Source organism: Aegilops tauschii, chromosome 4, assembly GCF_002575655.3.
Source record: "Aegilops tauschii subsp. strangulata cultivar AL8/78 chromosome 4, Aet v6.0, whole genome shotgun sequence".
NCBI classification, from domain to species: Eukaryota; Viridiplantae; Streptophyta; class Magnoliopsida; order Poales; family Poaceae; genus Aegilops; species Aegilops tauschii.
In genome coordinates, this window is record NC_053038.3 from 486628772 (window position 1) to 486641681 (window position 12910).

General features: G+C 38.6%; 1 long non-coding RNA gene across 1 annotated transcript; it reads right to left on the minus strand.

Moving 5' to 3' along the window:
* Positions 1-2202: 2202 nt before the first annotated feature.
* LOC123493558 (uncharacterized) lies at positions 2203-3565 on the minus strand. The gene is made up of 3 exons (XR_006662087.2): positions 3413-3565; positions 3238-3320; positions 2203-2621 (listed from the first exon to the last, which is right to left on the minus strand). It is a non-coding gene; the product is annotated as an uncharacterized lncRNA (long non-coding RNA).
* Positions 3566-12910: the final 9345 nt, after the last annotated feature.

Consider the following 12910-nt stretch of genomic DNA (forward strand, 5'->3'; position numbering starts at 1 on the left):
ATGATTACACATCACAAATCCTCAAGGATTGACTTTCTGCTACCGTACTAAACCTTTCGGTCACTGATGTCAAAATAACGTTATGTGTCCTACTTGCTCCTTACCTCCTCCTTGATCAATCTTTGAGATCCTGGGTACATGTAGGGTCGTAGAACGAGAAAGACACAAGAGAAACCTCCGTTGCAGTCGGACACATACATGATGTTAATTATTCAAAGTAATTCCATCGATCCATGTCCCAAATGCATCAGGTTGCAAGCCTATGCCTCAAAAAATTGCCTTGCCAAACCACTAACACATGACGATCAGATTGCAAAAGAAAATCATCGGAGAAGACATAAAGAGGAATGTTTTATTGATAATATGTCTTACGATGGTTGTCCGATGTGATACACGATTACATGTATAGCTAACTTTGAGAGGGCTTGATGCGGTGGTGGTGGTGGCGGAGGCTATTGAGATAAGATGGGAAATGGCGACGGCTAGGGTTCGAAGATGGCTTCTGTTTAGTGAATGGTGCCCTCCTCGTCATCTTTTTGACATTCTGGTGTTGGCACCTTTATAAATGTCCGGATTGGATCTCCTGACATCTAGTATGAGCACAAGCGCTTGTACCAGACACCATCTTGTGTTCTGTTGACTTGGCAACGCCTCCAGTTCCTTCCATTCCTTCTCCATTTTACTTGTTTCCTTCTAAGTAACGATTTATCTCCATGTTCAGGCTCTTTTCTTGCGGAAACAAATTAAACAAATGATTTCACGATCTCTCGCATTCATTAGTCATTGGTGGCAATATCAAAGTGATTTTTTTGGAAATACCAAAATTATATGGTTTAAACAACGGTGTCATGAGCGTGAAAATATCACTCGTCGTGATGTTGCTTTATCCTTAAGTAAATTTGCAATCCCAAAACTTACAGTTATGTATATAGCGTGAATGGCAATGCACTCAAGTTGAAATTCTCGGGCCTCGAAACATTTCCCAAATCATGTGAGACCCTTTCACCAATTGCATGTACTCATAACTTTACACGATGACCACTGTTCAAGAATTCAACGGGCCAGTTAATCGCTACTCGTAGGGTGGCTGAATCGAATAACACATATTCGTCATGTTAACTTGTCAAGCCGATTAATTGGCCTGTCAAACCGATTAATCGGTTGTTAGGCCGATTAATCGTTGCTGGCCCATTAACTTGTGGGCAAACAAAACCCAAAATTTTGGAACGTAACCCCTCCCACCCCCCTCTTACTCCTTAATAGCTAAGCGACCAAACAGTAGTATATTTTGGTATATTACATAGCTGAGAGCATGAGAGTATGGTATAATATGTAAAAAAAATTAGATATATATTGGCAAGTTCCTATTTAATCTACCGATTAATGGTCGACCGATTAATCCAGTTAATAGGACAATTCACCGATTAATCACTACACCCAAGCAGGCCAGTTACCGATTTCCTAAACAATGACCATGACAAAGCATAACTTAATTTTTTACCATGCCAAGGTTGGTTTCTATTTTATTTAATAAAAATGAAGAAAATTCATATGAACTTAAAAATAAGCCAACGATGTGTTCTCGGCCATGACAGGATGCCACTTGTGATAGGTGTTGGGATTCTCCGAAGAGGAAGGGTGATGTAGTACAGTAGTAGATAGTATTACCCTCGATTAGAACCAATAGGGCGCCACACAAACAAGATAAGCGGTACCTGCACACACACAAATCAAATGCTTGCACCCAACGAAGGCAAGAGAGTTGTCAATCCCCTTGTTCTCGCCAATTGCAAGGATTAAATCTGATTATGGTAGATATATAAAACAAAATAAAAGCAATAATAAAATTTAGGGTTTTAGTAAATCACTAGTGTAGAAAAGCCTAGATATGGCGTGGCAAAAACCGACTTGCTGGCGTGGACACCCACACCACCAATATGGCGCCATCGCTGAAAAGTATTGGTCGCGTTGGAGCCCATGTCAGTAGTATTCTACGTTCTGCTAGCATGCCGGGTGGTCAACGCCAGTAGTAAGTTCATCTTAACATTGTCGTTCCTTATTGGCCAACGCCAGCAAATTGATTTTTTGGTAATAAAATATTTTTACTTCAGAAACTAAATAATTGTAGTTCACAAAAGGTACTACCTAGTTACGCAATATATACTCATTAACACAAGATACTCATCAAATTAACAAGTTAATTGAACTTCACAAAATGTATTCATCAACTCAAGATGGCCTAGCTAGCTAGTTAAAGAACTACTTTTTGTCAAGGATTACGCTTAGTTGGTGAATCTTATTTCTATCAACCTCTCCATCTTTTTTGAAATTAGCTATCGCCACCTTGAGCTTGTTCCTCTCTAACTTGAGGATTTTCCTCTCATGCTTCAGCTCATCCCTCACCTCGATGAGCTTATCCCTATCGTCTCTCAGCTTATTAGTCTTCTGAATGAGTTGAGCACTCTCGCTGTGCAGCTTTTTAATTTCCGCCTGTAGCGAGGCATTCACTTGTTGCAGGAGGTTGATGGAATACTGATGAGTCTCCAGGAGATCTTTGTTCAGCACGTCCACATCATACACCTCCTCGTTGTTGCCTCCAGAATTGTCCACGATCTGATGAACTTTAATTTTTTAGACAAATAAATAATTTGTTAGACAGAGTAGTTCAAAATATGCACTCCTAAATCCTAATTATCTAACACATGGCAGTTTCTCCACATACAAATAGATACAATTGAACTAGCACCCATCAAAATGCCTAGAGTGTGATTTCGCACCGATTTGGCACTGCTCCAATATGTGTATCAAAATGCCTAGAGCAAACACAAATTATCCAACACATATGGCAGTTTCAACACATGCAAATTATCCATCTACTGAAATTTTCTTGCACTACCAAACTCCTAATTTGGCCTACTCACTTCACATTGTAGTTTCTATTCATTTGGCCTACTTACTTCGCATTGTAGTTTCTATTCATTTGGCCTACTCACTTCACATTGTAGTTTCTAACAAACTTCTAATTTTCCCTACCTAGTCAAGCTATCTTGCACTGCCAAACTCCTAATTTGGCCTATGCACTTCACATTGTCGTTTCTATTCATTTGGCCCACTCACTTCACATTGTAGATTCTAACAAACTCCTAATTCCCCACCTAGTCAAATTATCTTGCACTACCAAACTAAAACCCTAGTCAGCGACGATTTGTAGTCAATCTCGTGGAAGGATGAACTCACCAACGATTTGTAGTCAATGTCGTGGAGGGGATGAAGGTCGAGGGGATGAACCCTAGCATCCCGTGGCCCCCGTCGCTGAAACCCTAGCGATGCAAATCGAATAAAATCAAATTAAACAAATCAAACCAAATGAAGTCAAATGGTTCTAGAATAGGGTAGAGAGAGGGAGATTTACCTGTTACCTAACAACCGGAACCCGCCGGAATCTTAGGGCAACGAGTGGCGAGAGAAAGGGGATCGAGCGAGAGCGAGGGCAGAGAGAGCAAGGGTGAGGCGAGGGGGCCGTTGCCCTTTGTTTGACCCCACCGCCTCCTAAAAATTTATGGGCTGGGCCCAATAAGCAAAAAAGTAAATAAAAGCAATACAATATTCTAATTTAATATAAATAATATTGTTAATTTAATAAAAGTAATACAATATTGTTAATTTAATAAAAACAATTTTCTTAAATTAGTAAAAGCAACTAAAATAAAAGCAATACAATATTCTTGATTTAATAATAAAAAATATTCCTAACTTGATAAAGGTAATAGAAAATATAATAATACTTTCATAAAATTCAAAACAATATTCTTAAATTAGTAAAAGCAATTGAAATAAATGCAATATAATATTCTTAATTTAATATAATCATATTCTTAATTTAATAAAAGTAATACAATATTCTTAATTTAATAAAAACAATATTCTTAAATTAGTAAAAGCAATTAAAATAAAAGCATTACAATATTCTTAATTGAATAAAAACAATATTCTTAACTTAATAAAAGTAATATGAAATAATAATACTTTAATTAAAGTTAAAACAATATTCTTAAATTAGTAAAAGCATTTAAAATAAAAGCAATGCAATATTCTTAATTTAATAAAAATAATATTCTTAACTTAATAAAAGTAATACAAAATAATAATAATAATACTTGAATAAATGTGAAACCAATATTCTTAAATTAGTGCTGGCGTACGACACTCTCCGACGTCAACACTAAGTTAGGCCAGGGCTGAACCTTGGGACCCACATACAGGTGGCGTTGCATAAAATTCGTACGCCAGCACTAAGCTCATAGATATGACGTGCAATTTAAGCCGACGCCAGCACTATTTGAAAAAAACTAGTGCCGGCGTTGATGGAAAATGGCGCGCCATCAACGAAAGTTGTGGCTAACACTTTTTCCACTAGTGTATGGAAAATAGACCCAAGGACCATATGTTTACTAGAGGCATCTCTCTCATAAGCATAGCAACGGTGGGTAAGCAAATTACTATTGGGCAATTAACAGAATAGCGCATAGTTATAATTATGATTCTTCATGGCATGATCAATATATAGGTATTACGTCCGTGACAAGTAGATCATACAATCCAACAACGTCTAATACTATTACTCCACCACAATTCTGTTATCCAGAATGCATCTCAAAGTATTAAGTTCATGACAAACAGAGTAACGCTCTAACCAACATGACATAATGTAGACAAAGTAATACCAATTAATATGTTCAAACCTCGTCGTTTTATCCTTAGTATCAACAATACAATACATGCCTTGCAACTCCTCCTGTCATAGAATCCTTAGTATCAACAATACAATACGTGCCTTGCAACTCCTCCTGTCATAGAGTAAGGACACCGCAAGATTAAACCTACTACCAAGCAGCACTCCCACTGAATATAATTCAATCTACTTGACCAAAGAAGATGGATAGATCAAAGAGAAATACAAAGACTATAAAATCAAACATATATAAATCTCAGAATAGACTGGAATAATTTCAATAAATAACTTGATCATAAACCCACAGTCCATTAGATCCCACCAAACACACTGCAAAAAGTTTACATGGAATAGATCTTCGAAGAGATCGTTCTATTGAAGATGAGAGAGAGAGAGAGAAAGAGAGATCTAGCTACTGCTATGGACCCGTAGGTCCTTGATATGTCTATTTTGCATCATGTTTCCACTTGTTATATTTTAGATCAATATTTCGCTTTATGATGCAATTCTAATGCCTTTTCTCTCTTAATATGCAAGATACACATGAAGAGGGAAGTTACCGGCAGCTGGAATTTAGGACCTAAAAGAGCTACAACAGAGATAGCTATTCTCCGGAGCTCCAAATGACTTGAAATTTCACAGATAATTATTTTGGAATATATAAAAAATACTGGAAGGAAAGGGTACCGGAGACTAATCACCGTGGGCCAACAAGGCAGGGGCGCGCCCTGCCCCTTGTGGGGCCCACAAAAGGCCTCTGGTGCCCCTCTTCTACTATATGTGACCATTTGCCCTAGAAAAAAAATAAGGGGAAGACTTTTGGAATGAAACGCCGCCATCTCGAGGTGGAACCTGGGCAGAAGCACTTTCGCTCTCTGTCGGAGCGATTCCGCCACGGAAACTTTCCTCCGGGAGGGGGAAATCGAAGCCATTGACATTGATGCGGCCTGAAGCTACGTCGGTATTTCCCCAAAGAAGAAGGGATGATGCAGCACAGCGGCGGTAGGTATTTCCCTCAGTTCTGAGACCAAGGTTATCAAACCAGTAGGAGAACCAAGCAACACTACGTAAACAATACCTGCACACAAATAACAAATACTCGCAACCCGACGTGTAAAAGGGGTTGTCAATCCCTTTCGGGTAGCGGCGCCAGAAATTGGCAAACGAACGTGAATAAATTGTAGTAGATTGATAGATCGAGCGCCAAATAAAATAAAATAGGAATAAATTACAGCAAGGTATTTTTGTATTTTTGGTTTAATAGATCTAAAAATAAAAGCAAAGGAAAATAGATTGCAAAGGCAAATAATATGAGAAAAAGACCCGGGTGCCGTAGGTTTCAGTAGTGGCTTCTCTCGAGAAAAATAGCAAACGGTGGGTAAACAAATTACTGTTGGGCAATTGATAGAACTTCAAATAATCATGATGATATCCAGGCAATGATCATTATATAGGCATCACATCCTAGATTAGTAGACCGACTCTTGCCTGCATCTACTACTATTACTCCACACATCGACCGCTATCCAGTGTGCATCTAGTGTATTAAGCTCATGGGGAAACGGAGTAATCCAATAAGAACTATGACATGATGTAGACAAGATCTATATATGTAGAAATAGACCCCATCGTTTTATCCTTAGTAGCAACGATACATACGTGTCGGTTCCCCTTCTGTCACTGGGATCAAGCATCGTAAGATTGAACCCAGTACAAAGCACCTCTTCCCATTGCAAGATAAATAGATCAAGTTGGCCAAACCAAACCCAAATATCAGAGAAGAAATACGAGGCTATAAGAAATCATGCATATAAGAGATCAAAGAAGATTCAAATAACTTTCATGGATAGAAAGATAGATCTGATCATAAACTCAAAGTTCATCCGATCCCAACAAACACACGCAAAAAGAGTTACATCATATGGATCTCCAAGAGACCATTGTATTGATAATCAAAAGAGAGAGGAAGACGTCTAGCTACTAACTACGGACCCAAAGGTCTACAAAGAACTACTCACGCATCATCGGAGAGGCACCAATGGAGGTGGTGAACCCCATCCGAGATGGCGTCTAGATTGGATCTGGTGGTTCTGGACTCTACGCCGGCTGGATGAATATTTCATCGACTCCCCTAGGGTTTTGGAAATATTGGGGTATTTATAGAGCAAAGAGGTGGTCCGGGGGGCACCCGAGGCGGGCACAACCCACCAGGACACGCCTGGGCCTCCTGGCGCGCCCTGGTGGGTTGTGCCCCCTCGGTGCACCCCCCCAAGCGCAGCCAGGGCACATTATGTTCCTTCCGGTCCAAAAAAATTCTCCGCGAAGTTTCGTTGCATTTGGACTCCGTCTGATATTGATTTCATGCGATGTAAAAAACATGCAGAAAACAACAACTGGCACTTGGCACTATGTCAATAGGTTAGTACCAAAAAATGATATAAAATGATTATAAAACATCCAAGATTGATAATATAACAGCATGGAACAATCAAAAATTATAGATACGTTGGAGACATATCAGCATCCCCAAGCTTAACTCCTACTCGTCCTCGAGTAGGTAAGTGATAAAAACAGAATTTTTGATGTGGAATGCTGCCTAACATGTCATATCATATCCTTTTCTTTATAGCATGGACAATTGGAATTTTATGTGATTCAAAGCAATAGTCTACTTTTGACATGATAATTTAAATACTCAAGCATATCAACAAGCAACCATGTCTTTTAAAATATCAACGCTAAAATAAGTTATCCCTAGCCCATCATGCTCAACCATTGATCCATTCATGAAACACACTCGCATATCAGTTACACCCAATACTTAAGTACAATCATATTGCCTCCTAGTTGGTGCTTTTGTAAGAGAAGATGGAGACTCAAATTCAAAATAAAAATTGCATAAAGTAAAAGAAAGGCCCTTTGCAGAGGGAAGTGGGGATTTGTAGAGGTGCCAGAGCTCAAAGCGAAAAATTTAGAGATAAAAGCATTTTGGGAGGTGTATCCAACCCACCAACGAAAACGACTTAGAGTTCCCAACACTTTCCATGCTAGATATATCATAGGCGGTTCCCAAACAGAAAATAAAGTTTATTCCTTTTTCCACCATATTTTCACTTTCCATGGCTAGCCGTATCCACGGTTGCCCTCCATACCAACACTTTCCAAGGAATTTATTATTTGACAACATAAAGTAAATTCATTTTTTTCATTTTGGGACTGGGCATCCCTAAAACCTTTTCCTTACTCTCGTGCAATGACAAGTGAATAAACACTCATCGTGAGAATAACACATCCAGCATGGAAAATATTAGCCACCCCTCACCGCTCCACGAGCGAAACAAACACACAAAAGAGAAGTTTATTTTGAAAATTAGAGATGGCACATGCAAATTTGCTTAGAACGGCAAAAGAATACCGCATATAGGTAGATCTAGTGGACTCATGTGGCAAAACTGGTTTAAAGGATTTTGGATGCACAAGTAGAGATCATACTTAGTGCAAAATGAAGGCTAGCAAAAGATTGAGAAGCGACCAACTAAGAAACGAATAATCTCATAAGAAAGCATTAAGCATAATTAACACCGAATAATGCACCACAAGTAGGATATAATTTCATTGCATGACTATTGACTTTCGTGCTTGCATAGGGAATCACAAACCTTAACACCAATATTCCTACTAAAGCATAATTAGTCATCAACATAACTCACATATCACATCATCATATCTCAAAACTATTACTAAGAATCAAGTTTATTTTGTCCAATGATCTTCATGAAAGTTTTTATTATATCCTTCTTGGATATCTATCACTTTGGGACTAATTTTCATGTGTTGCTTTTCATAAGCTCAAACAAATATAAGTGAAGATCATGAGCATAATTTTTCTTTCTTTCTCTCAAAATAATTTAAGTGAAGCAAGAGAGAATTTCTTGAAACTTTTACTAACTCTCAAATAAATCTAAGTGAAGCAAGAGAGCATTTCTTCAAAAATAATAAAGCACACCGTGCTCAAAAAGATATAAGTGAAGTACTAGAGCAAGTCCATAGCTCATAAAAATTTAAGTGAAGCATAGAGAGCAATTCTAACAAGTCATGACATAATTTTGGCTCTCTCAAATAGGTGTGTCCAGCAAGGGATCAAGACTTAAAACACAAAATAAAACAAGCAAATACTCATATCATACAAGACGCTCCAAGCAAAACACATATTATGTGACGAATAAAAATATAGCTTCGAGTAAAATACCGATGGTCATTAGAAGAAAGAGGGGATGCCACTCGGGGGCATCCCCAAGTTTAGTTAGTTGCTCATTTTTGGATAATATCTTGGGATACCGGGGCATCCCCAAGCTTAGGCTCTTCTATCCTTTATTCCTTCATCCATTGTAAGATAACCCAAAACTTGAAAACTTCAATCACACAAAACTCAACAAAACCTTCGCGAGATCCGTTAGTAAAAGAAAGCAAATCACTACTATAAGTATTGTACCAAACCAATTCATATTTTTTTTTGCATTATATCTACTTATTCCAGCTTTTCTATGGCAAAAACTCATCAAAGAAAACCATAGAGCCATCAAAATAAGCACACAACACAAAGAAAATAGAATTTGTCAAAACAGAACAATTTGTAGCAATCTAACTATTTCGAAAACTTCTGGACCTCCAAAAATTCTGAAAAACTAGGACAACCTGGGTAATTTGTATATTAATCTTCTGCAAAAAGAATCAGGGCAAAATCTCTTTCTGATGAAAAAATGAGAATTTTTTTCGTGAGCGCAAAGTTTCTGTTTTTTTCAGCAAGATCAAACAACTATCACCCAAGAAGATCCTATTGGTTCTACTTGGCACAAACACTAATTAAAACACAAAAAACACAATCATAATAGTAGCATAATTGTGTTAACACTCAAGAACAGAAAACAAAAAGCAAAAATAAATTTTATTCATTGGGTTGCCTCCCAACAAGCGCTATAGTTTTACGCCCTTAGCTAGGCATAAAGCAAGGATCTAAGTTTTGTCATCCTTCTTCTTAATTTTCTTAGAGGTGGTTTCACCATGGGGTTTTGTATACACAACATAAAACATATTATCCATGGAAACTTTAGCATTCCTAAGTTGGTTTTCATCATAACCCCTTTGGTTTCCGGCAACAATCCAAGAGTAATGTTGATTAACATTATTGAAAACTTGTTGGATTATATCTAAAACGGGGACTTCCTTTTTAAGGTTCTCATCAAAGATTTTATTATCCCCAAGCAAATGTCTTAAAGCATAGTCACTATTGTAAATAATTTCATCTATCACAGGTTTTTCACGATTCATACCATAAAAATCAAAGATTTCCCTAGCTTCCCGTATTATGTAGTCAAACTCATTCATAAGAACGAGAGTGGCCAACTTTTTAGCCCTAGGATTCTTTATGTCGGGAAGCTCAAAAATCAATCTTTGCAAAGTAGGATGGGTACGAATAAATTTAATTTCAAGTTTCAGAACTAGTGCTGAAATAGCATCCGCATAAGATCTAGTAGTTTTAAGTATAGGAGCATCATCAAGACTCAGATTCCCAACACAATTGAAAAATTCTTGGATACGTTCTTTTCCCATAACGTTCCCTTGCCCCAAGATAAAAGTTTTAGCATCCAGATGGCATGTACGTCCAATCTTAGGAGTTTGGCCATCATCTGTTGGTGCCATACCGAAAGCACTCATGATTGCAAGCAAAGGATAGATCTGACAAGAAAACGACGAATGAAAAAGAGAGGCGAATAAAACGGTAAATTTTTGTGAAGTGGGGGAGAGGAAAACGAGAGGCAAATGGCAAATAATGTAAATTGCGAGGAGATGAGATTTTTGATTAGGAACCTGGTATATGTTGAAGATCCTCCCCGGCAACGGCGCCAAAAAGTTCCTTTTGATGTCGCTTGAAGCTACGTCGGTATTTCCCCAAAGAGGAAGGGATGATGCAGCACCGCGGCGGTAGGTATTTCCCTCAGATATGAAACCAAGGTTATCGAACCAGTAGGAGAACCAAGCAGCACAATGTAAACAGCCCCCGCACACAGATAACAAATCCTCGCAACCAGACGTGTTAAAGGGGTTGTCAATCCCTTCCGGGGTACGGCGCCTCAAGATAGGCAAACAGACGTGAGATAAATTGTAGTAGATTGATAGATCGAACGCCAAATAAAATAAATAGAAATAAAACGCAGCAAGGTATTTTTGGTTTAATAGATCTGAAATAAATGCAAGGAAAAAGTAGATCGCAAAGGCAAATATATGAGAAAGAGACCCGGGGGCTGTAGGTTTCACTAGTGGCTTCTCTCGAGAAAAATAGCAAACGGTCGGTGAACAAATTACTGTTGGGCAATTGATAGAACTTCAAATACTCATGACGATATCCAGGCAATGATCATTATATAGGCATCACGTCCAAGATTAGTAGACCGACTCCTACCTGCATCTACTACTATTACTCCAAACATCGACCGCTATCCAGCATGCATCTAGTGTATTAAGTTCATGTAAAAACGGAGTAATGCAATAAGAACGATGACATGATGTAGACAAGATCTATCTATGTAGAGATAGACCCCATCGTTTTATCCTTAGTAGCAACGATACATACGTGTCGGTTCCCTTTCTGTCACTGGGATCAAGCACCGTAAGATCGAACCCACTACAAAGCACCTCTTCCCATTGCAAGATAAATAGATCAATTTGGCCAGACAAAACCCAAATATCGGAGAAGAAATACAAGGCTATAAGAGATCATGCATAAAAGAGATCAAAGAAACTCAAATTCTTTCATGGATATAAAAAGATAGATCTGATCATAAACTCAAAGTTCATCGATCCCAACAAACACACCGCAAAAGAGTTACATCATATGGATCTCCAAGAGACAATTGTATTGAGAATTCAGAGAGAGATGAAGCCATCTAGCTACTAACTACGGACCCAAAGGTCTACCAAGAACTACTCACGCATCATCGGAGAGGCACCAATGGAGGTGGTGAACCCCATCCGAGATGATGTCTAGATTGGATCTGGTGGTTCTGGACTCTGCGGTAGCTGGATGAATATTTCATCGACTCCCCTAGGGTTTTGGGAATATTGGAGTATTTATAGAGCAAAGAGGTGGTCCGCGGGGCACCCGAGGTGGGCACAACCCACCAGGGCACGTCTGGGCCTCCTGGCGCGCCCTGGTTGGTTGTTCCCCCCTCGGGGCACCCCCAGGCATAGCCAGGGCCCATTATGTTCCTTCTAGTCCAAAAAAATTCTCCGCGAAGTTTCGTTGCATTTGGACTCCGTCTGATATTGATTTCCTGCGATGTAAAAAACATGCAGAAAATAGCAACTAGCACTTGGCACTATGTCAATAGGTTAGTACCAAAAAATGATATAAAATGACTATAAAATGATTATAAAACATCCAATATTGATAATATAACAGCATGGAATAATCAAAAATTATAGATACGTTGGAGACGTATCATATCACAGATCCGAAGGCAAGACATTTGTTGCTAAGAATGGATCCTTTATAGAAAAAGAGTTTCTCTCGAAAGAAGTGAGTGGGAGGAAAGTAGAACATTATGAGGTAATTGTACCTTCTCTCGAATTGGAAAATGGTTCATCACAGAAATTAGTTCCAGTGATGCCTACACCAATTAGTGAGGAAGCTAATGATAATGATCATGAAACTTCAGATCAAGTTACTACTAAACCTCGTAGGTCAACCAGAGTACGTTCCGCACCAGAGTGGTACGGTAATCCTATTCTGGAAGTCATGTTACTAGACCATGATGAACCTACGAACTATGAGGAAGCGATGATGAGGCCAGATTCCGGTAAATGGCTTGAGGCCATGAAATCTGAGATAGGATCCATGTATGAGAACAAAGTATGGACTTTGATTGACTTGCCCGATGATAGGCGAGCCATTGAGAATAAATGGATCTTCAAGAGGAAGACGGACGCTGATAGTAGTGTTACTATCTACAAAGCTCGAATTGTCGCAAAAGGTTTTTGACAAGTTCAAGGTGTTGACTACGATGAGATTTTCTCACTCGTATCGATGCTTAAAGTCTGTCCGAATCATGTTAGCAATTGCCGCATTTTATGAAATCTGGCAAATGGATGTCAAAACTGCATTCCTTAATGGATTTCTTA